The sequence below is a fragment of the Calliopsis andreniformis genome, chromosome 7 (assembly GCF_051401765.1).
Source record: "Calliopsis andreniformis isolate RMS-2024a chromosome 7, iyCalAndr_principal, whole genome shotgun sequence".
Taxonomy (NCBI): domain Eukaryota; kingdom Metazoa; phylum Arthropoda; class Insecta; order Hymenoptera; family Andrenidae; genus Calliopsis; species Calliopsis andreniformis.
Window position 1 is genome coordinate 9,872,456 of NC_135068.1, and position 27,598 is coordinate 9,900,053.

Here is a 27,598-nt window from a genome sequence, read left to right on the forward strand (position 1 = left end):
TCGAAGGGTAATTTAAACGAAATTCAATGTATGGTTACTGCTCGTATGAACAGTTCGAGTGAAAAATGAAAATGGCCACAATTGCTCGCACAGCTTAAAGCACAGTGTTCGATGCTTCTTCCTAGCTAGGTGCCATCGATTCAAATCGAGGCAGTCGATTTATCGAGGATTCTCCGTTCTAATCGCGCAAATATATTGCAGGCGATTTAAAAACACATTAAACTGTGGGACCGTGTGTCCATAAAACTGCCAAGGGACATTTATCACGAGGAACCTGCGAGATTCTTAACAGCGCCGCGATGCTTAGAGTAGGAGCGAACGCGTCCTATCAATCGGCGCGAAAACTCACCGATGCCCGATCTCGGCCACCGCCAGCAGGCGACAGTGCATTAAAGTTAATTTACAACCAGCCTGCACGGTGGAACGCGCAATATCGCCCGAGTAGCAAGAGGACGCACTCGGCCAGATAATCCTTGGGACTTTGGCGTTGGTTCGGATAATTCTGGGAAGTGCTTTAGCCAAATTAAGGGCGATTTATTGACTGGCTAGCTGGCTGTGATTAAGTCAAGGGAAATAATATCAGGTGCATTAGGTCGCCACAAGATCAGCGTTCCAAGATGCCTTTCTTTTTTGTGGTCTACCTGTCCAATTACATTTTTAGGGAGATTTTTTATAGTTCCTGATTCTTCCTGGTCTTGGTGGCCCACCCATGCAGGAGACACGTGTTTTTTATGGATGACCGAATCATTGGGGCCCCGAGGTGGGAGTGGGAGTGTGAGTTGAGTGGTATAATAAGAGGAGAAACACAGCCAAGGAAGTTCAGGGGTGTCAGAAGATGGAGTACTCATCTATTATGAATTAGAGACAAATTAATTCCTACATTTTGGAACCAAATGACTTAAATTCCCCTTAATTTCATGTGGACCATACCATAACTTATTCACTACGAGCTTTTTAAGTTCGAAAGGACTCCTTCGCCAACTCTCAGTATGATTCCAGTATGTAACAAAGTGCTTTTGTCTCACACTCGCACGAGCGAATTCAGCGTAGCTATTCATTCTCCATATTTCCTTCCCATCTGCTCGAATTTAAAACAGTATCCCTCGCCGAATCGCGAGCGCAAGGAAACGCAGTTTCTTGCGTCGCAGGGATGCTCAGTTGCTCTCAAGATTTATAGCCCACGCAGTAGTAATATTTCCTCTGTTTCCCGTGCTTCTTCGAGAGTTCCCATATACGACTGGCAGAAGTCGCGTCGCATATGTGCCCCCTGAAAAAGCACTCCCACGTTCGCCTGCAGTTTCGGTGGCGAACTATCGCCGCAGGACGGTCCGCGATTTTTTCGCTATCCGAGCGTAACGAGCCAATTACGGGCCATTTTGTGTATCGAAGCCAACGATTAACCGGCGCTGCAGCGCTCGGCGGACTATGCGCGTAATTTCAGACCACGCTGTGAACTAATTAAAGTAATGAACAGCGAATTCGCAGGGTGTCTAACGGAGCATTTCAGCGTTACGTCGGCGTTAAACGCGCTTGTGCCATTTAAACAATCACTGCGATGCAACGGAGTTTATCGATTAGTCCTTGGTCTATCAGTTAATACGATGACGCAAGCGACGGTGGGAAAGGAGCTTTCGTAGCTCGCGAGTTCGCCTGAGACGGAGAGTTCAAAGAGGCCTGCTTCATGGGATTTTTGGGAACGTCCCTGCTGCAATTTTGAGCTCACGCGAGGAGCATTTCAACCGCGCGTTTAGGTAATTATATTCTAATACCTCGTAACAAACGGGTAGAGCGCGTCACAGAGCGCGCAATTAACGTTGAAAAATTAGCACCTCTATGGCAGGGATATTGCGAAACATTTGCGCGAAAACGAAGGGCTCCGCCGAAAGTATGCCCTTCATAAAATTGTGTGACGTAATTACGCGGGACCATGGACTCCGGTAAAAGTTCGTTTCCCCTGCAGTTCCGTCGGAATGAATGCACCCGCCTGTATCAGCCCAGCGTCGTTTTCATAAATCGCGTCTATGCGTTTTCTGACGACAGGGGCGTTCTCACGCTAGAATTTCTCCCTGAAACGTTTGTTATTTTAATTACATGCGGAACATTGTCCCGGCAGTTCCGCTGTGTTCAATAAGTTCCCAAATTACACGAGTGAATTTGAATTTCACTGCAAGCTCGAATCACCGAGAAATTACTAGCTCAAAAGCTTGAAGGAGCCTGCAGGATCAGAAGCTCGAAGCTGGAGGCAGCTTGCAAGCTTGAAGCTCGAGGGAGCTTGCAAGCTCAAAAGCTCGGGAGAGTTTGCAAGCTCGAAAGCTCGAGGAAGCTTGCAAGCTCGAAAGCTCAACAGAGCTTGCAAGCTCGAAAGCTCGAAAGCTCAACAGAGCTTGCAAGCTCGAAAGCTCGAAGGCTTGGGAGAGCTTGCAAGCTCGAAAGCTCAAAAGCTCGAAAGCTCGGGGAGCTTGCACGCTCGAAGCTCGGTTGAGCTTGCAAGCTCGAGAGTTCGAGGGCGTACTAGCTGAAATGTTAAATTGTATGTATCTTATAAACCAAAGGAATATTCTTGTCGCTCCTAAGACATCTCTATCGCTATGATCAAGCTTCCTAAAGGTTTAATTTGTATCTTATGCAGGACTGAAGGCTTGCATGCGATTTGTGTTCTTTTCCATCGACCGGAACTGTGGGCCATTTGTCACCGATATTGCTTCATTTACCGCGCAGCCACTCGGCACGGGCCATGTTCTTTTATGAGCTGGTCCGCGGGACGCCAGTTCTTCGTAGAGTTCAACACTATCCTCCAGTCGCCTTTATTGCGTCCGAAAAAGTGGCGTAGATCAACGTCCTCCTCCAGAACTGAGCTATCCTTTAGCTCGTTTCGCTCGAGAGGTTTAGCAGGACGACAAATATGTTCGAGAGCTGATTTACCTCGATGGAGGCAAGCGTTTACACTCCTCAAACTTCCTCATGACCAAAAAACCGTTGTTTGTCGAGATAAATGCAAATTTATCCGCAAATTTGCCTTCCCATGGCGATTCGCATGGAAAGCATATCCTGATAATTAATTTCCTCTAGCAACTGTTTGTTAATCCTTACATTTGCTCAATGTTCAATTCATTAATGCACATATTTGACTGAGCGAGTGCTACAACGAATGCGGAATAATTAGACCCTGACTCGAAAATATCGGTTACAAGAATAATGGTACAAATGAATGTTTACATGGAAATAATGATGTTTCCGGTGCATTAATAATACACGTTGAAAAACCATTCTCCAAACGTTAAATCAATAATGTTGGCTGGACCTGGACCGCGATGAAACTTTCCAACACGTCTTGCTACAGAGGCGAGAAGCTGCGCAAAAATTTAATAACGTCACCATGTCGGATGCACGTGCAAAGATTCCACTATCGTGGAAATCCACACGCGTGTCGTTATAGCTATTTTACATTATCAACTCCTCTAGACCATGTCTTGGACTAGACATAAAGTCTCCTTACTTGTTTACTGCGTTATGTTTAGGTTAGGTTTCAACTAGCTCTGACCTAGGTCTAGATTAAGCTCAAGTGTCGACTTTGACTAGGCATAAGCCAGTCCTGGGTTAGGTCTAAAAGGTCTAGGTAAAGCCTAAAAGGAGGTTAGGTCTAAGCTACATCTAGGTTAAATTTCGATTAGGTCTGATCCAAAGATAGGTTAGGCCTGAGCTAAGTCTTGGTTAGAAATAAACCATGTTTTGACTGCTGTTAAACTGCGTCTTGACGAAGCCTTGGACTGGGCCTGCATTAGGCCTCAGGTAGGTTCAAATTAGACCTAGATTGGATATATACTAAATCAAAAGATGAGGAGCAAGTATTGTAATAATCGAAGCAAGATGGAGTGCGTGGCCGAGCAACTCAAATTTGCTGTTTGTGTTAGGTCTGTTTGGCAAACGGCGCCGACAGAGCGGGCAAGATCTCAGAACCTATCGAACTGATAAGCCACGAGGAAATTAAATAGACTTCCGGCATATCATCGTCGTAATAGCTGCCATGACGCTCGTTCGCGTACTTCCCACGAAAGTAATTACAAAGTTCGGTGTTCCAGGTGTTGTGCTTCGCGAACTCCCTATAGACGTACTGACAAACCATCACGAGTGGTATTCTTGTTAACTGATCGTTCAGTTGGAACGGATCGATCTCCCTGGTTTCTTTCTGGAGGACTGGCACTTGTTGCTCTGTATTAGCTCGTCTGTTGACTCTCCTCCTACTTAAGTGTACCCTTTGTTGGTATCGATTGGAATCTAATTAACCTTCACTCCTGTATGCATAGCAATTGCTGCTCTGAAAACGTGAATTTAGAACGTCGTACGAAAAAAAAAAATGAGCAAGACAACTAGCAATTACCGTCAGGTGACCTCAGGCACTGGTTTAACGCGAATGGAATGAAAACACGCGGAGGCAAAAGGCACCCGTTACTCGCTGCAAACGTCCCCACGAGCTGGGACACGCTGCGAGCGAAAAATAAGTTTTCGCTTATTGAGTTCCGCAGACGGCTCCGAAATTCTATCAGCCGCGGATCCATGTGAATGCAAAGTCCTGGCGAGTGTGAGGGTGGCTGGAAAAATTCGTAACGTCAGCCGACTGGTTAGTTAATAAAAGCACGAGAAACGAACGTTCCCTTGCGCTTGGACATTTTATGGTTTCCCTGGAAGAGATAGGAAAATCCGCGTAACAACCTCTCCCAATTTCGCGACAGAGGGTAACAAGTGTGAGCTTTAAACTCAGCGAGAACAGAGGCACAAATGAGTGTAACAAGCGTCGAACGGTCCGCTTGTCCGGTGAAAATCAAATTTTTTCCCGGCTGCTGGTGCCACACCGCGTAATTACAGTTATAAGAGGAAGCAATAAATATTCCCTTTGTCCATGGGCGGGCTTCGGAAAATGGAAGGAGAATAAACAAACGAGCTGACTCGAGGGAACGGCTCGCAGATAAATTTTCGTTTATTGTCTGCGCTCATCCTCCCTCTGGCCCGCCCGCTTGCTGTTAATAATTTACACGCGTGTGTACGCGCGGGAAGATCCGTGTGAACTGCGCGATGCGTCCTTGCCTCGGGAATAATATCGTGGCTCGACGAAAACGTTACGATGCATTTTCGTGTATCTTTTCGCGGTCGGCGAAGCGCGCTGTATACTTATGCAGTCTGCGTGCTGGCTGTGTAGGGAAAAAGGGAGAAAACGGGAGGCGAAATGAGAAAAGCTGTTCTCGAGACGCGGGAAGAGAATTTAGAATTCCCTTTCTAGGTACTAGTGTTAAATTGCGATCTGAGCACTGTCGACCTTGATGTTTATTGGAGGAGCAATCTTCACCTTTCGAGCTTGAAAGCTTCTTTGACCTATGATCCTCGACTTATGGCTGGTTGGCAGCTTCAGGAGTCAAAGGTTTTCTCGACTTTGAGGGACTTTCGTTGTTGACTACTATTTGTGAAAATTCCATAACTTTAGCTGATGTTTAAGCTGACATTTATCTGCCTGTAGGCGACAATAAGGATTAAAAGACTGGGAAATGTTTTCTAAGTTTGGAGACCTCTGACGAGCTTTAAAAAGCACACGGGCTATCGATGAAGGCACTGAAGGGGCATTCGTTTGGACAGTGATTTGTAGCGGAATTCATGACGAGCGTCAGTCAAAAACGACGAAGGGTGTCGTCAAAAGTCGTAAAGATGCAAATGTACGTTTCGCGGAAAAATAACCGCCTGTCAGTGCCGAAGCGACTCAAGAAGTCGATGAAACGCGGCGTATGCTGAGCTTCTCTCCTCTTGTTTGATGGTAACGATCGTGCAGTATATCACCCCCAACAGAGCAGCGGGTTTATCGCGTCTTCGCCGCCGAAACCTGACGACTCTGGTCATTAAACTCGGAATGAAAGAACGACGAATCCTTTCTCGCGATAGTCGAGACTACGGTTAGAGCTGTTCCACGACACTTTAGGTGCGCTTTCTATTGTCAGTTTTTGAAGGGGAGATGCATAAAGGCTGTCGACCATTTAAAAGCACAGCGCATAAACGTCAGACAAGCATCGTGTACTTATATATGTATATACTGTAAATATAAATGTATCTATTCAAATGTAGCAGCACAGTAATAGCGTGGTTTATATATGGTGTTCGAAAGCAAGCGTCAAAAATGTGACAAGACGATTTTACATGCCAAAATAAGACGAAAATCTAGAATGAAAAAATTACGTTTGAGGCTTAGCTTCCGAGTTATTAGCGATTGAAAATACGCAGAAAAAGTGGGCCTTGACTGCGCGCGCCAGTCTCTGATCTTGGCTGCGCGGGCCGTAGTCTCTGATCTTGGCTGCGCGCGCCGCAGTAGTCCGCACAGGAGACCCAATCTACACGTACTTTTTATAGTCAATAACTCGGAAACTAAGCCTCAAACGCAATTTTTTCATTCTTGATTTTTGTCTTATTCTAACATGTAGAATCACTCCTCAAAGTTGCTCCTCAAAATTCCTCTTTGATTTTGTTAACGAGTTTTCCTCTTGACAACTTCTTCGCTATTCTTAGAAGCTTTTAACAAAGTCGTATGCGTATTTCACATACAGACTTACGTGCAGGGAAAATTAAAAAGAACGAGTCGATATGCAGAACTGATGGCCAGCTGATGCAGCCATTTTAATTAAATTCTTTTAGCCGACCATTTATTTTAAAAACCGTTCATGGTTAATTTTTCATTCGAATGAGCCGTTTGCACTGCGATTGATACCTCCCACGGTGTTCCAATACCGATAATACTCCCACGATTCTTCGATTGTGTGATCGGTTTTTTCTCTGTTGAGCCTCATACAAAGGACTCCGCTGCGACAGCCACGATTTGGCTCCGTTGTTCACATACCTTCGGTTATTTTCCTCGACTATGGCGTACTATGGACTGAGTGTAGTTGTAAGGTTTCAATTTCACCTTGGGATATGAGTTTTTTTCGAAGATTCCAGAAGCATTATCAGGGACTTCCATTTTACTTATCTAAGAGTATTTCCTTTTAATCTACAGATCGTTTTAGGGAAAGTGGTTCAAGCTTTGAATATTTTTATTTCTTCTGTTACAAATTATCTGGTAATATACCTATATAAGTATTGTTTCTTCTTTCGACAAGCTGTCGTATCTTAAAATAAATGATATTATCCTAGAGTTTGGCAACATTTTCCTTTGACCCTAATATGACCTCTCTTTTCATCACAGAAAGCAGGTCGATTGTTTCATTAGAATACCTCCTTAGAATATTTCTTCGAATACCTCCGCTCCACGGAGGAATCTCCTTCACTAGAATTAAATCGCGTTGAAGACGACGCTCGAATAAATAGACGATTTACAGGTGCTTCCTGTAGGTGTCTCCGATCGAGACGGAACTACGTAGACTTATCGTCGTGGCTCGAGTTTATTTCCACCCTCGACCGTATCTGCAACCATGTTTTCCATTAAGGAAACATCGATCGAGAGCTACAAGGCGACGCAACAGATCGCTTATATCCTCCCCAGTGGGAGACGGTTCCGATCTTCCTGTGGGGAAATTGATTCCACGCCACTCGTTTCCTTTTCTCCGTGGGCAATTTCTGAGACACCTACGCGTGGCGATTTTACATAACATCTTCCATTTTTCACCTTTTGTAACATTTTGGAGTCACAGAAAATTTGACACGTTGAAATTTCGAACTCTGATATCCAAGAAATTTGAATTTCGCGCCAAAACAAACATTGCAACTACAATTCTAAGTGTCACAGAAGCTAATCAGAAAAATTGTATGTAGGATGAAAGTATCGATCACTTTTTTGTAAGACAGCAAAAATAAAGATAACATTATTTCTTGTTAATGGAAATACGACAGCTATCAGGTTCAACATCGAAGTGTTTGAAACAACATCGATATGCAGCCGAGACCCTGCTCGTCCCACCGTCAATGGTCTTTTTGTATTGAAATCGATATCTGGTCGAGGGATGGCGCGATCTTTTTGGCACGGCGCGACCATAGAGCGATGGAAATTTACCACCCTCATCCGCTGTCGCTCGTCCTTTTCCCGGAGCTTATCGACGGCCTCGGAAACTCCCTCGGAGAAAATGGCTGCGAACTCGAAATCTGTCCGTCCTCTTCACGGACAGTGCGCTAAGGTAAACACTCGGGGGGAAATCCTCGTGGCGAGAGAGCGAATCCACTCTCCCCGTGTGTTTGAGGAGACAGAGCTGAGTTTAAGGCTGTTTATAAACAGGGGGTGAGCGCTGCGACGAAGTGCTTGTCGAACGACAAACGAAACTCCCTGTGACCTCATTGTTGAATCGGTCGAGGAAAAAGGAGCGCAAGATTCAGGCGACTGTGAGACAGAGCAATTTCAAGGGGGGCTGTAAATGAAAACTTGGAACGAAACTGTTTGCTTGAAAATGAACTAGCGCGGAAGCTTGAAATGATATGTTGAGAGGAGTGGTTTCGAGAAATCGTGAGAGACTTAGTTCGTGTCGTTAGAAATGGAAATAATGGTTCATTGGAATTCATTTCTCCTAACCTTCTGGAAACTGTGTCCATGAATTGGTGAGACTTTTCTGTCAATAATGACCCAAAACACGACATAAATCGGACTGGTTTAGGTTAATGTTAAGTCTGGATGAGGTCAGGGTTATGTCAGATCGAGTTAAATGTAGTACTAATAGATTGGCGAGGTTTTCCCGAGTAAAACGAGACCAAACACGACATAAATCGGACATTATTTATGATACGCAGACCTAACCCGGAAATCATTCGGCCTAACCCGGACCTAACTCGGCCGAAACCCTGATTCTTATCCGATTTGGGTCGTATTTGGACTCATTTTACTCGGTAAAACATCGCCAATTCATTAACACTACTGTTGATATCACCCGACCTAACCAGACCTAACACTACCTAACCCTTGTCTAAACTTATCTCATTTGTGTCGTGTTTGGGTTCATTTTACTCGGCAGAACATCGCCAATTCACTGATATTACTGCTAATGTCATCAAACCTAACCTAGATCTCACCTAAATTTAACTTTAAGTCAATCTTATCTGATTTTGTCATGTTTGGGCTCATTTTCATCAAGAAATCCTCAGAAATACATTAATCCTACTTCCGAAACACAAAGTGTAGCTTATAAAACAGTTTATAGACAAACTCAACCCGAGTAAAACTTAACTGAACAGAGGTCTATTCCGTAGTGGAGAATCTGAGCCAACAGTTTAGCTCCATGCTCTCAAACTCTAAGAGACTTAATGCTCCTCGGAGAGTAGCAAAGTTGGAAGAACAACACTGGTCAGCTCCAATTATGGTTCACGGGAAATCGGTTTCGCTCGCAGTTCGGCAAAATCCTCGAGGGTTAGCGGCACCCAGGAACCATGGAATTTCGTTTACAGCTCGAATCCTCTTTTCTCCCGAATAAGAAAGCCGTGTCGTCTCTTGATTTCTCGAGGATCCAAGATAACGAAACCGCAGGACCCTTGGAAAAGTGAACGTCAAGCGCGATCGAATCTCGATGGATTCCACGTTCGACAAAAATTACTAGCTCCTAGGGTGAATCAGTTACGTCGCTATCGACCGAATTCCACCCCTCCCCCTTCCCCAAAACAGACACAGCATCTCCGCCGACCGCAGTCGCCTTCTTATTCCTGTCCCTCTGTCTGTCACGCTCCGACGTATTCCATTTCCCAAATACATATCTAAAATTCCGCGGATTTCTCTCTATCCTCGCGCGGCGGACTGGATGGCTGCGATTTGATGGAAGAGGGTGGCGGAGCGTTGCTTCAAGAGGGAATCATCCCCGGTATTCTCGATTTGCCGCGCGTCGCTGTTTAAATGGAACGGGACTGCGGATGAGCCTTCGCTCGAAATTGCATTGCCTGCGCGCAAATGAAAAATAGATGGCGGTCGGCCCGATGCTTATCCCCGTCTGACTAAGTACGCCTTACTCCCCTGTAGTCTGGAATCGCAGGCAAATCAACATCCCACCGCCCAAATGTCTCTCGTCTTTTTTCTTTAGTCTTTCCTTGAAACTCGCTGGGTCTGTTGCTGCAGGATAATTTCATTTTTCGCGACGCTAGGGTCTCTGGGTTATCTCTCGTAAATTACAGGGCCTGGGAAAATTTTCCATCGAGGATGGGACGATACCCTCGGCCAGCTTCCTACCGAGATTTACGGGACCACGAAATTTTCCTGTAAATTGCGCGACTGGCTGCAGCTACGGAGGGAAAACTTGGGGCGAAGGGCAGTTAGTCGGGGCGAAATGGTCAGCTGACAATTTGATGTACAATTTTGTACAGCGCGAATGTGGCCCGCGACAAATGGCGTCGGCCCTGCCGCGGTTATATTTGTTCGACCGCGTACACGGCTAAACAGCAACCCGCTGTTTTACGAGCCGACTAATTATGCGTTGTGTAAACCGGCGTCACTTAACCGCTGTCGGTGCCTCTGACATAATCGAACGAGGAACGGCCGCGATCGTATAATAATTTCACGGGACGAGGGCGATTGCCCCCTGGCCTGCAGCAGGCAGTTTCAACCCCTCAGTAGTGGTATATTTCTAGCCACCATATGAAGCCTTATCTTTTGAAATATTCAGAAATTATTGGAGACTTTGAAGAATAAAAGTACAAACGTTTCAAAATTTGAAAATATAATAACTTTTCATATTCGTTCCCAGTGTTCCATCGTTCAAAGCTGTATTTAGTAAATGCATCAGTAAGAGGTTCTTGCATGGAAATTCTGTCGATTTCGGAATTTTAAATGTAAAATCATAAAGAGCTTTGGAATTAAATCATACACGTGGAATATAAATAAAAGGAGACTCGTGTGGAATTAAAAGGACGAACTTTTTCGACGCGAACCGAAGGTCGACGAATGAATTTATTTCGTTGAAAGGCTCGGGGATAATGCAACTTCGCTTTTTAATACCTTACCCGTGCATTAACAACGGCCCATCGATTTTATAAATCCCATGGCGAGGCGAGAATGGTTCCAAGTTGCTTAAAAATACATACGCCTTCTAATCGATGCGATTAATTTAATGGCAGCCATAATATCGAGAAAATTGTGCATCCATGGGCGCATAATGTGCACGTATGCCCAGTGCAGTTTCTCCCTCGCCGCGTGCAGCCTCCATGCCTCAGATTTTACGCTTGAGATGTTTCGAAATTATATTTACCCGTGAGTAACGCGGCTCCATATCAATATCGTGAATTTGTTCAAGCACGTCGACCGCGCAAACTTGGCAGAGTTTCCTAACCTCACTGTACTTAAAAACTAAGGAAAAGTTAGTGTCGATATATTGTGTGCACAATTTCAGTTGAGGTTTCTGTCACGAAATTTAATATTTTCCTACGGACATTTGTATTTAATATATTTACGTACAATATTTGTATATATATATTTATACGATTTATATAATACTTCCGTATCTATCATTCTTCTGTGATTCTACGGAGAAAAGAGTTTCCACTTTATGATAATAAGCAGATAGAACACTCTGTCATAGGTGTCGTGAAATAATTTGCGAGCTTCTTCGCGAGCAATCGCTCTGAGCGCCCTCGGATCCGCGCTGTTCCCAATGGCAATCGCGGAACTGATCGTCAAAACTTCCGCCAGACTCCAAACATCCCCAAAGCAGCCCGAGATATGGGAATCGCAAAATCTCTCAAAGTTCTGGACACTTCGCGTGAAAAGTCAGGAAGTTTCGAGGGCTGGAGCCTGAACCGATTAAAGGCTCGCATTAACCTGACACCGAGTTTGCGTCAACTTGATGCATCCTCAGCCTATCCTCGAGATTGAATAATTCCGCGAACTTTAACGAGCCTTCTGTCGTCCGTGGCTACAACAGTCCCAGGGAAGTTTTCCACCTTGCCCTCAATAACAAATTCTGCGACCGAAAGCCGAGCTCAAAGCAGCCGCAGCCTGCAAAGCCGCTTAGCGGAGCTCACGAAATTTCGTCCGAAGCTGGAGTCGCGAGCGGCCCAATCAAGACGACGAACTTCTACCTGATTCGTGCGTTGATATCGCCACTTCAAAGGCTGATCAACGCTTAACGGACACGACGCTTTGTGTAAAATGGCGCGTGGGAACCAGTTAAGGTGCCCATGTATAGGATAACCTATTCAAAGTTTCGTATGCAATTAACTTTTAATCTATAGCTCGTCCCAAAAAAGGTTTTAAATAAAACGTCCACCTGGGGAATATTTGTGATATCTCCCCTGGAAGAGGGTAAGTTTTATTTAAAACATTTCGAATGAGTCACCCTGTATGTGTCCATTCTTCCATATTGGCTTTGACACACAGTTCTGATGCACCATATAGTGTTATACATGCAGAGTATTTCTGAACAGCATGGCATAACTTGAAGGAGTGATTCTAGACATCAAAATAAAACGAAAATCAAGAATAACGATTTCACGTTTGAAGTTCTGTTTGTTAGTTATAAGCGTCTAAAGATCTGATGAAAATCACCAGAAATAAGCTTGCAGTGAGATCTTGAGCAGTGGTTATCCCCATGACTGTGTAGCTCTGACGCAAGGGAGGGGAGAGATCAGCTATTCGACGTCGAGTAACCTAGGGAAGAGGTTGCGTCTGAGCTACACTGCTCGAGACTACCGCGCAGGCTCATTTCTAGTGATTTTCCCCAGATTTTTAGACGCTCATAATTAACAAACGAAGCTTCAAACGCGAAATCGTTATTCTTGATTTTCGTCTTACTTTAGTGTCTAAAATCGCCTCTTCAAGTTATGCCGCGCTATTCAGAAATACCCTATACATGTATGTCTCAATTTCCTCGGTGATCGAAAACCGCGAGCTGTCCATCGATTTCACGCGATACGACTCGTTGCCCGCGGGCTTTCGCTCAGAGGAATGGCAGATCGCTCGAAAACACCTGGCGCCAAAATTAATCGGGCCAATTCGACTTGGTGTCGATATTCGACGGGATCCTGACTGGCCAGCGGAAATGCGCTCGCTTTTGTTTGGCCTGACCGCCGACACATCGCTCACGGGACACGTGTAATTCCGCGCGACGCCCGAAATGATACGTCCGAGCTGGTGGATTAATCAAATTTGGTCTGTGGCCGCGGTCCGATATTTTCCGAACGATTAGACGCGATCAATTGGCCCTCTCTGGTTGCCCAGAAATTTTAGCATTTATGAATTAATGAATTTAGCGAACTGGTTTTAATACCGTTCCCTTTGGGGCACTCGAGCCCGATTCAATTATTATGGACACTTTGAAATTACCACTTATTCGATGTAATAATAAATGACATTGATTTTAAAGCTTCTATAATCTTTTTACTCGTACACATATGGTGGAGAAATAATTGAATGATGACGTGAAATTTTCTTATTTGATGTATGATAAATTGAATTTAAATTAGATTTGACTACCTCGAGGCCTCGTCTAACAATTTAGCTAACAAAATAAACAGTATGAGCAAACGAATAGCTTGGAAACATTTTCGAAAATACTACTCTGTTTGTTCCCGAGAACCAGTTCATAGAGCTTCGTTTAACTAGGCTCGCTATTACCCGACGTTCTCGCGAAATCAAATCTCCGAGCTAACAGAGTTGCCCATAATTTGATTGCAACTCCCTCTCAAGCCTAGTTACTCAATTCACTACTTTGCAGAGAAATTTAACAGGCTTGGATATACAAGCTGTTGCCAAATTGACCAGTCGTAGCACAGAGAAATCTAATAAGAATCCACAACTTTTCCTGTTTGTAAATACACAAACTAAAATTAACCAAATTACCTCAACTTCCAAAAATGTGACACCACTACCCTCTACCCACTTCCTATTATTTATAATAACAGTAACACAAAGATCAATAATACCTCCAACCAAACGGCAGTCACAGGCATTAAAACGACCCCATCTTTGACATACTATTATGCAGCCATATATCATTGCAGCAGTGTGCTGTCACAGCCAATAGAAGCATAAATCTCTCCCCTTTAAAATGCATTTTGTCTCGCGTCGATATGACTTTTCGTTGCTGAGATATGACCGTTTAAAGCGACGCATAATTTTTGAATTCTTCAATATGTCTGCCTCCCCCGCGCGCTTGGACTCCCCACTCCAGCGCGATACTAACCTAACCTCAAACGCGCTGCCCGTTCGCTGGTCAGTGACGAGTCAGCACTTTTTTTTACTAGTACTAGCGACGTACGCACCTCCAGGAAAAAATGTCGGTCACTAGGTCTCTCAGAATTTCAACCGCCATTCAGTTTCCCCGCACTTTGCGCGGCACTTTTAAACTCGTATCTCGGGAACCAGTTGAGATATCGACTTTGAACAAAATGCATTTCAAAGAGCACGCTTTACTCTGTCTCTGGAGTGCACTTGTGGTCGACGTTTTGCGATTCATTCTCACTGGGGAGTGCTCCTGTATTATGTAACTTGAAGCTTTGCTCGAATATTTCAATATCTGGATATTTGAGTAACATTTCAGTATTTCAATGCTTCGAAATTGTAGTATTTGAATAAGCAAAGTGCAACACGTAGCGTGGACCCACCTTTAAACTTTGAATATTTGTCGAATGGCAGTGTCTTGCAATGAACAGGTACCTGCAAAAAGCACATGTTTCGCAGTCTGCTAAGCCAGCTGACAACAGAGAATTGACGAGCGTTCGGGAGACAGCGCGGAGAGAAATGAACGACTATTTAGGCAAGTTTTGCGCTGCAAGTGCGTGCAACTCGCACAGCACGAAGTTTCTCCTATTCAGTGCGAAATCAGTTGTCTAAACTACAGCCCCACGCGTACAAGAACCCCCCTTTATTTATGCTAACTTATGCGAGTTGATTTGCATGCTCAGTCGTCGCAAGGATCTCCCAGACTCCACAAAGCGGAACACCTTCAGATTTCCTCCCCTGTGTCTCGACGATCTGATATTAAAATCATCCCTTGAACACGACACATACAAATTCATCGTGTTTCGTTGTTGTTCCACTGCCATTATCGACTGATGGATTACGATTTATGTTACAATTTAAAGTCCTCAATTGTTGGGCTCTGAAGGAAAGTCAAAATATATACATTGTCGAATAGAAAATCGAGCTCGGAAAGAAATGACGTCGTTTAAACAAGTACCGCTTGCTGTTTTTAAGCGCTGACCCACGTCCATAAAATGCACTCCTCTGGCAACATATTGAGGCAATATCGGTGAAATTTCGCGCGACGTGGCCAGGCGTCGTTACACCTCCCGTTACTCGCCAGTATTATCAGACTGCGAAATGTCCTCTGGTTGCGAAATAAAATAACGCCGTTAATACGAAAGTACTGTAATAGCCCGAGGTTATGTTTTAATTGGTTCTCGGATAATTGACGTAAGTCAATAGAGACGTAAATCGGGAGAGAATTTATATTTTATCGTGTCAGCAAGTAGACTTCCTCGTAATAGGGGCGAATATACAGGGTGATTCACGCAGAAATTTTTTATACAAAATAACCAGAATATATTGTGCCTCCCTCGAAACTATGCACTTTTTTCTTTTGACATTTTATTCTAACTTCACCCAAATAAAAGATATGATTTATTACAGTTGCGTGAATCACCCTGTATAGTCAAACAATTTTGCCTCAAAATGTGGACGAGTCTCGGGACCAGGGTAACCAGATATCGGGAAAAAATGGCTGCCAGTGACGTCAGAGTAGCAGCGTGGGGGTACAGCAGGCGACGTAACCAGGTAGCACGTGGTATCCCCATGCTTCTACTCTCTGACGTCACTGACAGCCATTTTGCCCCGATATCTGATTGCACATGACCACATTTTGAAACAAATCTTTACATATGTACAGAAATACATTTTTTTTCTCTTCATTTGATTAATATGTTTGGATGGATATACGTGCATATTGCTATGATGTTATAGTGAGTGTTTGACGAATTGAATAAAATTATATGACCACATTTCGAGGCAGTACTGTATAGATAGCAGTAAGAGCAAGATTCAATTTGAATTTATCACTAGGCGAATATTCAGTGATCCCTCTCTATTCGTAACTCTCAACAGAGCTCTGAACACTGTCCGAACTTCTTCGCGAAGAACTCATTAAGATCTCCTCGCTGCTCGCGCTTTATATCTAGCCTACTTAAGTAGCACTTGCGAACTTTGTTATAATTCTGTAGCAGGTTCCAGTCGATGAATCGATGGAGCTGCTAAGAAAACAGAGAAAGAGAGAGTAAGAGAGAGGGAGAGAGATTGAAGAGTATTTACCTAGTGGAGCGCTAAAGAGGTGTCCAAGGAAAAATGAGGAAAAAATTGGCTCCCCCTCAGTGATTGGTAGGTTAACACCTATTTCTCGTCTAGTGAGCACCCCGAAGCTGCGAGCAGCCAACTTTTTCACGGATAAGAGGGAGGGAAGAGGTTCGACTGGACAATCCAATCAGTGTGTGCAGCCTAGTGCAAAGAGCTCGTTCGGAGGAACAGGCGACGGATTGCGATCGTACAACTTCACGAAATCTTATAGCTGGTCAGACACAGCTCGAGGACATGAACCCCATGGCGTCCACCCTCGCCCGCGGCTCTAAGCGGGGAAGCCATAAATGCGTTCAACTTCATCCACCTTTCGTCTCGTCGAGCACCATGGCTTATCCTCCGTGAAATTTCCTCCGTCGAATCGGCACCCGCTCGTTCCTGGCCATTTTCTACCCCAACGCCCTCTCCGCGGTCTTCTATTTAAAAGTTCGGTTCAATTGATAATGAAAACAGTGTTCCAACGAGCGCCAAGCGGCCTCGCTGCAATTCTGCCGCGATTTCACGCCCGATAGTCAGGGATCGGACCGTCCGCTGATAAAAACAGAACGGCGCTGCGCTAACTGCACGCTGCATCCGAACGCACTGGGCGAGCAATAATTGCTAGGGAAAAATATCCCCCTGCCAGCAAATACCGCTGAACGAAATCCAGCGAAACGAGTGGAACCATCGCGCTTTTTAGGGAAAAAATCGGGTATTATCGTGGTTGCCAGGCTCGACGCCGCGACTAGGGATGAGTGACGTCACCTCTCCGATGCTACTATTTTTATTATATTTTTTTTGTATGTATTTGTATATTGGATTTTATTGTCTTTGATATTGTTAATATTAAATTCACTTTTATAGTGTCATATATGTTTAATACTACAGGAAGTATTACAAAAAATATTGATAAAATCACTGGTAAAAAAAGTTGACGATTTAATAAAATAACTTTTAGTTTTTATTTTTACCGTGAATTTAATATTAACAATATAAAAGACAGTGAAATTCAATATACAAATACGAATGTATATGCAAGGTATATAGAGAAAAATACGAAACAACGACAGATTGATTTCAAATATTTACCTACGTTATATTTTTCTCATAATTTTTTAATAAAGCCTTTCTGAGCCCATGTTTACATAACATTTTTTCTTTATTTTCCAGAATATACTGCCACCGATTGCCGAAAAAACCTGGTACACCCTATAGAGTGGGGATGTGACGTCACTCGTCCCTAGGTGTAGGGCCCAGTCTACAACCATGGGTATTATTCGAGGCAGAGAGAATTCCACCACGACTTAAAATCAGGATTTTATTGTACAAGCTTCATGAGACTCGATCACTTTCTTTAGGTGAAGGGGGATGGGAAAGGGTTCGATCTTCTTAGTTCGAGAACAGGTCGAGTAGTCGTGGAATCGACGGCTAGAATTAAGCGGCACTAGATATTGCGAAACTTCCCTGAATGTTGCCTCGAAACGTGGCTGAGCGAAAGAGTAGTCGGCGCTGGGAGCCGATGGAGCTAAGTACTTTCTGACATCGCGGGAACTTACACAATTAGCGACGCACTTCCGGAACGTATCCCACAGGGAGCAAGAGGAAACGTTAATTACTCGAATCGTCAACCACCATCGGTGAATACCATTCGCCCGCGATCGCGATCCTTCGACCCCATTTTTCGCGAATTCCACGTCCTGTGGAGTTTCCGGCAGCTGCGATATATCGATCTTCATTACTTCGATGGTACCAGGGAACAAAAGTATCGAGTAGAAATGCATGACGTCTTTTAGAGATCGGAAACGTTTAAGGGAAGTGAGAGATTGCGAGGTGGCGGAAAGCGTTGAGTTTTACTACTTGGGGAACATGAAGGTGGAGAAATATTGACTTGTACTACTCGAGATTCTGAACTTTTCAAGAGAAGTTGACACTTTTTCGCTACTGAAAATTTCCAAATTGAAAAACTTGAGAAATTTGAAATTTGAAAATGTTCATATTCGTGTTTATGAAGTGTTACACATAGAAATTTAATAAACGGTGTACATGACCCATGAAATCTGTCAGAGTAGAACAAAAGTCTGGTTTACAATGCTTCTTGACACTCTGAAAGATCTTATTTGGGCAATTATTATCATCACATTGCATTTTATGAACTTTTTGTTTGAAAAAAGTATGATGTCTGATAGATATAAGAAAGGTAGAATAAATGATTCAAGTAATGGAAAATATGAAAATATAAAAATATGTACAAATTTGGAAATTTGAAAATATTGCCTCAAAATGCTTAACAGCTAACCTCTACACATGAAATTCGAATCTCATAAAATATCGAGGCAATCGTCGACTTGTACTACTTACATCACTCTAGGCAGAAGAAATATAGACTTATATCACTCGCCACATAAAGTATGGCAAAATATTGACCCTTATCACTTTCTATCGATCAAGTATCACGTGTACATCACTTGTACTCCTTTCCCCTGTCGTCGTTCCAAGAAAATATTGACTCCAAACCACTGCAACCTCGAAAAGCGTGCAAAAGAAGATCCGAAAACTTTTTCGCCGTCTGAAAGGTACACCCCCAATCCCAAGGTCTTTCAAGAGCCTGAATTTACTGAAAACGGGCTGTTGTGCCACATGAACGCGCGACCAGCGAACTGTGCTGACATGTTACACTGCTTCCTGTAAACAACGTCCACAGCTCTCGTTTCAGCCGTTACCAAAGCTGGGAAACTCGGTTCCTCCGATGGTCAAGAATACACGACCAGCAAAACGCTTCTTTGAAACCACTTTCAGGGGTCATTGTTCCCTGAAGCTTAATTTAAAGCGACTATCGCGCGTTTCTTGATCCTCTGCCCTAGCAGTAGCTGGTTACGACCTCTAGTCGACCTCTGTTTTTCTTCCATTTTTCTCTATTGTTTTCCTGACTAGCATCCAATCAACAACTTGGGGTTCCCCCAAGGGGACTGGAGGATAAAATAACTGGACATAATTCCTTTAAGAATACTGGGTCCTCAGGGCAAACCCAGTCCACGTTATAAACTGGGACAAGGTTCGAATTAAAAAACGCCTGGTTCAATTAAAATTCAAAGATTGATAACCTCCAAGAGGATCGTCCGCGGTGATAAACGACACGGAGACTCGTAACAGCTCCGTTGCGCGCGTCCTGAGCGAAATAAAATGAAATTAAAGGGGCGTTCGAGGTCAGTCCCTGGGAATTCCAGGCGGAGTTGCAGCGATCGTATTTCTTGTGTTCCACTTAGCTGGCGAGAACCGCGCGCGCCCCTCGGTGTCGTGAGGCCAGCGCCGAAAGAAAGACGAAAAGGAGCGCGTTCTGGGGCGGAAGCCTGCCTGATTGAATTGGCCGCGGAGGCTAAGTAACGATTAATGGAACAGAAGTGCGGCCGTGCCACTTGCAAGACAAACGACGACGAGCACGACCCTCGCCGCGAACTTCCGTGACGAAAAGGCGGGGGATCAAACGGAACTCCGCGAACAGTGACTTTTATTTTCGCGAGGGAACTTTTCAGCAACGCGCAGCGAGACGAAACGGGAGGTTGTAATCTTCCTGAGGAGCCTCTCGAATCTGGGGAGACGAAATGGGGATTTATGGACGGAGACGCTGAAGTTCCTTGGAGAGGGGGGGGAGAAAAGCGCGGGAATTTTGGGGAGAGGCTTTTGAATCGTTGAAACTTCTGTCTTCGGAGGGAAAGTTTCGAAAGGCGCTAATTTTGAATGAAGAGACAGTGTGACCGTTAAATGGACCTTCTGAAATAGGGAGTTGGAGAGATTCAATTTTAGATGCTGGGGATGCTCATAGTTCCCAAGATTTTTGAGGTTTCCAGAGTTTTCAAGGTTTTTAAGAATCTCAAGATCTTCAAGGTTTTCAAGCTTCTTAATATTCTGAAGATTTTTAAGACTTCCTTTTCCAGACCTCTAATGCTACAAATTTCACACATGTCCTTATTATTCGCCATTATTTCTGAATCTTTGAGCAAATAAAGGTGTACAGAAGTCCCTGAATAATTCGAATAGCTCTGTAATGAGAAAAACATGTTACGTGCACCGTTACCACTGATACCACAGACATGGCAAACGTCTCGGTCGCGTGTTTACGGACGTGGAACCGAATATTACGCGGAAATGTATTCAATTCAAAGGGATTACACGTTGAATGGTGCGTCGTACGTTGTCTGGCTAAATACGGGGTATTCTACTTAAGCGCATGAAAACCACCACGCCCTTCAGATATACGTATAGAGACCCTGGTCGTTCGTGGTCGAGCATTTCTGACCATTTCCTCTGTTTGCGCGTCACACTGGGCTGATTCTAGTGAAACGACCCGCCATCTTTAGTAATTGCGAAATTCTGGCGTTTATACGCCAGCTTCAAACAAATCAAATATATTCCGCTTTGTTTTTAAACCGATGAAAAATGTTTACAAAAATTCACAATGAAATTCAATTGATATATTAGTTTCATGGAAATTTAATGCAAAAGCCCACGGGAGGAAACAAATATTGACTCGAAATGCCTGAGGCTGTTGGAAAATTAAAAACCTTTCTTTTTCTGACATTCGAATGTTTCAATATTTCGAATTTTCGATACCAAATATTTTAACATTCCAGAAAAATAATATTCAGTACTATTTTAATATTCGTGGGAATATACGAACGATAAATTGTTGAAGAAAATTTGAGATTTCTATCCCCCCAAGTATCAGAAGCTTAATACAGGAGCTTAACGATGAGTGGTTGTCCCAAAACAGGGGACGCCAGACTCGAATCGCGTGCAGAGACCACAGTACATCGACTAGCTTCTCGACTATCGCGTTGTCAGCGTGTTGTCCGCTCATCCTACGAAAATCCCGTCTCGCCAGCGAAATCGTTTGAAATCGGAGGAAAATCGCGTGCAACGCCCAGAGCTCGACGCAGCTTCCCCTCCTCGGCGTATCATCGCGGGTATATCGTTTCACTTTTTCCCTGCCCTGCGCCATTTTTTTGCACACTCGACTCGTATCTCGTCGGCGCGAAAAAAACGACAGCTAAAAAGAGGATCTCTGTCGGCGACTGTCAGTCACGTTCCGATTGAATCCTGAAATCTGTCGACAGGGAAACCCACAATGGACGCGTGTCGTTTCTTTATTCCCGCGAGAGCAGTTAGGTTCCTGGGCTGGGTTCGTTTGAAGGCGCCACGCGAAAATTTATTTCGACAGGACGCTGATTTACCAAAGGATTCGTCTCTCTGTGCTGCCAAGACGGGACTTTGAGTGCTGCAGTTTCGATATTGTACAGGGTGGTCAGTAACTGGTGGTAGATCCTATCAGAGAAATATGAGTCATACATAAAAAAATAAAAAAGGTCTCAGGTCTTCTCTTTTTCAAGGTTAATGTGCAAGAAAATGGCGATAATCTTCAAAATCAGAAAAAAATGGACCATAATATTCTTAGCTTTGAACGAAATAACAAATTTATCCTGGCACATATTTTTGTATCAGTTGACTTAAAAGAAACACCATGTATAAACCTTGTTTATTGTATCTTGTCGAGGAACACTAAACAAGGCACTTTTCAGCGATACAAGTAAAGAATGTAGAAAGTAGTACAAAAAGAATTTTAAATCATACTTTAACAGCGCCTTGCCCAGGTTTCGATAACTGTACATGCCTCGATAAATGCACAATCTCGATAACTGTACACGTTTCGACACTTGCAGACACTTTGAGCCCCTTTTTCCTGTACCAATCGAAGCTCCATCTATCCTGTCTGTCTTCCCAATTTTTCCCCCATTTCTATCAGTTAGTTTCCTGCATTTCTGACTCGCAGAGGATCCAGTGAATTCGCGTGAAGATTGAATACTCCAGAAGCGAATCGTTTTACGGCGACACTGAATTCGTTCATTATCGAGCCGAGGGGATGAAGTTCCGCCGTTCAAAAGTTCTTCGAGGATCGTTATGGTAACTTGGCTGGAGTTACGCAACCATCGAACTTCGGTTAAATATAAAATATAATAACGCCCTGGCGCGGAGTAATGGGATCGCCTAGCGTGTTGCCGCCACGGCCTCGGCCCATGGAAAACTTCCTCTCCTTCCCCGATTCTTCGTGGGCCGAGTTTCAATGCAAATCTTGTCAGCGACCTGGCTGCTGCTTGAATTACCCCCGAACCATCCCTCTGCCTCTTCACCCTCGACGCCACAGTGTGACGTTTCGATAACCCAGGGGAATTTCATTCTCAGCGACTCGTTTTCCTTTTTCTATTACGTACTTTGTGATAATTACTTAGAATGTTAGTTAATGAGTATTTTAACACGACTTGGTCACTTTATGAAACTTCCTTTTTTATAGTATTTAAAATCTCTATGGAGGTTTATTTTGATTTATATGTGGTTTTACAGTGTATATTAGATGCTTAAATTATGTATATAATTTAGCTTTACTCTACAGAATTTTGGTAATGAATGAAAAGTTCTTCGGTTCTGTCTGATAAATTATATGTAGACAATTTTTAAACCAAACATATCGAAAACATTCCTTAAAGAGTGGAATAATCGTCAGAATAAACACATTAACAATCAAAAGTCGATTACATATATTTATATTTTTGCTTCGACAAGTTTTAATCTTTGTCCTGTACATACTTAGCAGGTTTCGCTTAAGACATGTTTGTCTTACTTAAATGCAATATAATATTAAAAATACTACTCAGTCTGGGTCACTGTGTTGCAATTCTCAAATTAAGAACGATTAAGAAATTTTCTACCAATATTCAATTTCAGAATTAAACTCTCCTAGCTTATAGAAACATCACACTGTGAGCCCCCTCGACGAGGTCTCATGAACTTGTTAAATATTCAGCCACTAGACGGTTGGAAAAGAGTCCGTAATTGCATTATTAAGAATTACACTGGCTGATCATCCATCTTACGAGCGTCTCGATCGAGATAAACTCCTCTCACGCGATTCCTCTTTGGTGGCCAGACTATTAATACCTCGACTATTGTGTAACTAAAAAAGGAAAAATGGGCTGGGTTGCTGATTAACCAGGGAACGAATAAATTACAAGGCTGAACCTAGTGGCACATGTAACGTTTCGTGTTTACCAGGGACGTTAAACGCCTGCCTCCATTCTGTTTCATGTTAGGTCTCCGCGGTGGCTTTCGTATCGGAATAAAGCCGCGTGCACGCGAAATGTCGAAACATTTAAGCGGCCAAGGGAGTTTGTCGTCAAAGCGTCAGCGTGACGTAATTGTCCTTAATCCTCGTGCATGGTAAAAAGTTTCACAGTCTCGTAGGGAGGGGTGGGGCCTTTGCGCGAAAATTACTGCCGCGTAATTGCTCCCTGCGAGACCAATAAACAAGCAGGTTTCGCAGAGCGCCGAGCATGGTTCGCGGGGAACTTCTGAATGCGTCGCCCCGCCATGAAATATCGGCATCGAAATATTAATCGGGGAAAACCGCGTTTCTGTCACGTCGGGACGATTCAATTCCGTGGATTTCTGCGGAGCAGAGCCCCAACGAGAATTTAAACGATTTCTGGGGATTCAGCGGCTGTCTGTTGTTTTTAATGGCGAATTTCGACACTGGAAATTCAATTTTCTGAGGAATGAATGCTGTTCTGTTGAAATGCAATTAGGAAAGTGTGTTAGAGGTTAGTAGAAGAGAGATGAATATGTGGACTTAAGTGACAATGGTCCTGTGGCTCTTGAGATTGTTGTCTTCAAAATTTTCAAGAGCTTTTAGATCAGAAAATGTTTAAGTTTTCCTGTATTTCCAAGATTTCCATGACTTTCAAGGTTTCGAAAATTCCCTAGGTTTCCAGGGCCAGCAGGGATTTCAGGGCTTCTAAGATTTTTCAGATTTCCAGATTCTAATATGTCAAGGCTTTAGAATTTTGAGCCTTGAAGATCCCAAAATTTAGAAAGTACAAAAAGTTCAAGACTATAGAATTACAAAATCTGAAACTTCAAAGAATCAAGAATTCAGGAATTGAGGAATTCGAGAATTCTGAAATATAAGGATTCAGGTACTCGAGAACAGGAACCCACAAATCCTCGACTACAAGAATCCAAAACCAACAAATCAAAGACCTCAAGCCCGTGAAACCCCATCAAACTGGAAACACCAGAAACGCCACCCCAAGAAAACAAAAACACTCTCAGTTACAATGCAATCTTTCACCTAACAACGCGTCAAGCCCATCCTTTTTTCCAAGTAAAAATAAAGGCTAAAAACCGTCCCTAATGATTCAGTGTGGCGCGAGCAAAAAGGCCTGAAACCATCCAGAATCCTGCAGGCGTGGCGGACCCGTGATTCGTCAGCGAGAGCGGCTTTTAATGGCTCGAAGCTGGCGGAAGTTGAATCGTAAATTCAGCCGGAAGGGAGGCGCGCATAAGCCGAAGTTTGGCCAGCCTAATGTAGGTCTGGCGCGCGTCGTAGGCCAGAGAGAGAGTGGGGGGGCAAGGACCCGCGCTCCATGGCCTACATACGACCCGTTTCCCTTCGCAAATATGATCGGCCGCGTTACCAGCCACGCGTACGGTCATCGCATTGTGTACGCTGGCTTGTCCGAGCCAGCAGGTTTGCAAACGACACGCGGGGAAACATTTCCAGCCGACTCGCGGCGAGGGAGCGCTTTTGTCGCAAAATGGAGGGGGACAGCAGGGGACGCGAAAGTGAAACGAGGGAGGGGACGGTTACGTGGATCTTGGGAAATGGATGCTTATCCCACCGTGGGAGAATTAATGGCCGAAGTGGCGGAGGATTGCCTGTAGCCAGGCACACTTTTTACTCGATTCCCATCGCGATGTAATTTCGCACTATTTTTTATGGAACTTCTTCCATTAGGAGCACTCTGGCGTAGTAGTCTTCTGGAAATTGCGCGAGAAGGAGGGGCGATTAATTAACTTAATTTTCTGGGTGACGATGTCTGAACAAATAGAATAAATGTGAAACAGTGGAAATGGTGAGACAGTATCTAACCTAACCAAGAAGAAGAGACAGGTTAGGCTATGCATACTTAGAGACATGGCGTCAGATAATTTCCCTGAAGCAAAGATAAAATATCTACGTGACGTCACATGTGGGGACGATGTTCACGCTATGGTAGTACGATATATACTACCTATGCAGTTTCAATAGAGCGATATATCAATGTTTCAAACATGTGAAGCTGTTTTAATGCTCGACTTGAATATGTTATACATTTTTGAAATAAATAAATAAATAAGTAAATGTATACACATATTCTTTCTAAGGAATAGAAGATAATATTTGCTTTGGGCATATATTTTAGTTACCAATTTTTACTTTGCCTTTACAATTTTAAATAACGCTCATTATAACATATTTTGAAGATTATAATTTTGCGAAATCTATTTGAATTCGATATTGAGATAAAAGGGGTGCGATTAATCATTTCTTTTCATTGTTTTTAGGCATATAATCAACTCCTGAAGCATGTCCCACAGTTATGAAACACCCTGTACATGTTCTAAGGTTTCAAGCTGCAAGAGTTTTCATCTCCCGAACCCGCAGAAATCTTCATTTCCACGAGATACGAATCGCCAGGCTGAATAATTAAAAAGAACACTTTGCATAGAGGCTGACGCGGCGTTAAAAGGCGAAGAACGAGCGTTTGTCGCTTCCCCGCGCTTAAAGTCGACTCTGACGCGCGTTAATTTATAATTTTAATAACCGCGTCTCGAGAGGAGCGAACGGTTGTTTCCAGCGCGAAGTCTGCTCGAGCTTAGAAGTATCCTCGGCTCGCATTCCTTTTTGCTCCCGTTTTGTTCCCCAGCTCGACGCCTTCGCCGTGGCCGAAACCAACCGCGCCAAGGAGTTTCGAATAATTTTCAGCTGGCTTTTCGGCGTGGCCGCGAAAGTTGCTGGGCTGATGGAAACTTGAGAGATTCTATACGCGAGACGGAAGGCTATCGGATGGGTAACTCGAGGAGAAATGGCTGAGCTTTCCTGAGATCTGTGAATCGCATTGTTCGATCGCGAGACAAGATTGGGAAGAGGAAGAAAAGGGAAGATTTTGAAACGCTCTGATTTGCGTGTCCTCTTGTGAAATGGCAGAGGACTCGTGATCGGAGGGAAACGGAACGAGAAGAGGCAGGAACTATTGCACTGTCCAGGAGGAACAGGAGTTGAGGCAGCGAAATATCACCGGAAATACGCTTTGTGAGCTGAAAAACCTGGCACACTATTCTGGCCCTTTTACTGCTCGGACTGAGACATATATTTTGGAGAAGATTCAGTTACTCCTCGAAAGTAGCTTCATGGTGAATTTTAAGTAGCTTGCAATCGAGGAATCTTGTAAGGAGGAGAAGCTGTTATTCTTGAGGATGTTAGAAATATTGAAGGCTTGAGGACCTTAAAAATTTTGAAGTTTGGAGATCCTGAAAAATCTTGAACAATCTTGAGAAATCTCGAAAAAATACTCTGAAATACTCAGAAATTTGAAAAAATCTTAGGAAATCCGAAAAAATCAGGCAAAGTCTTGAAAAATCTTGAGAATTTTCAGACTCAAGAAAACCCTAAAACAAGTGAAACCCTGTAAATCCCATAGACCCTCAGAATTCCCCAAACCACATAAATTAAATGATCCAGTATCACCAATAATAGCAACTGCTCCCTGCATCCACTGCTTTCAGAATCGCACATCCACCGATGTTCCACCAATTCCGACTTCCACAATTAAGAGAGCCTAATTACAGTCTACTTCGTTAAAAATTTTCCGCCACGAATTCCGCCGCAGGATAACTCGTATCCGCGGCAAAGTACATTTATTAAACAAGCATTCGTATCGGGTACGCCATAAACGTCCCTAACGAGCGCGGGCCACAAAAATTGTTGCAGGTCGTATCGATTCTGCCGTGCCTTACACGCAGCCCCTTCACAGTGTGCTCGTAATACATTAATAAGGTCGCAGACTAGCGTGCACCGATGCAATTGCCCCAGACACCCATGACCTGATTCTACGAATCAAGTAGCTTCCGATTATTAAAGTCGACGTTACGACGATTTATCGGCACCACTGCGTTATTGGAAACGCATTTGGTCCAGCTCTCCTCCCGTTTCCAATCTCGCCCCGTTATCTGTAGTCTCTCGCAGCGTGAGCTTCGGTGCAACAGAAAATTAAACGTATCTTGTCCCGTCGATCTCCAGGGAATTACGTAACCATTAACGGCAGTCAACAGTGCATCAACGATCCGCTGAATCGCGCTTTTTCTCCTTCGTCGGAAACAGGTGACCTCTTCATGGGCTCATGCAATATTCACGAGGGTGAAATTGTATTTGTATATCGACCGATCCACGTGCGCCGTTATTCATAGGATATATCG

General features: G+C 43.8%; 1 protein-coding gene across 1 annotated transcript in view; it reads right to left on the reverse strand.

The window, feature by feature from the left end:
* The window catches only part of LOC143181711 (uncharacterized), a 51,274-nt gene that overhangs the window by 4,331 nt on the left and 19,345 nt on the right, over window positions 1-27,598 (reverse strand). The window lies entirely within an intron of this gene.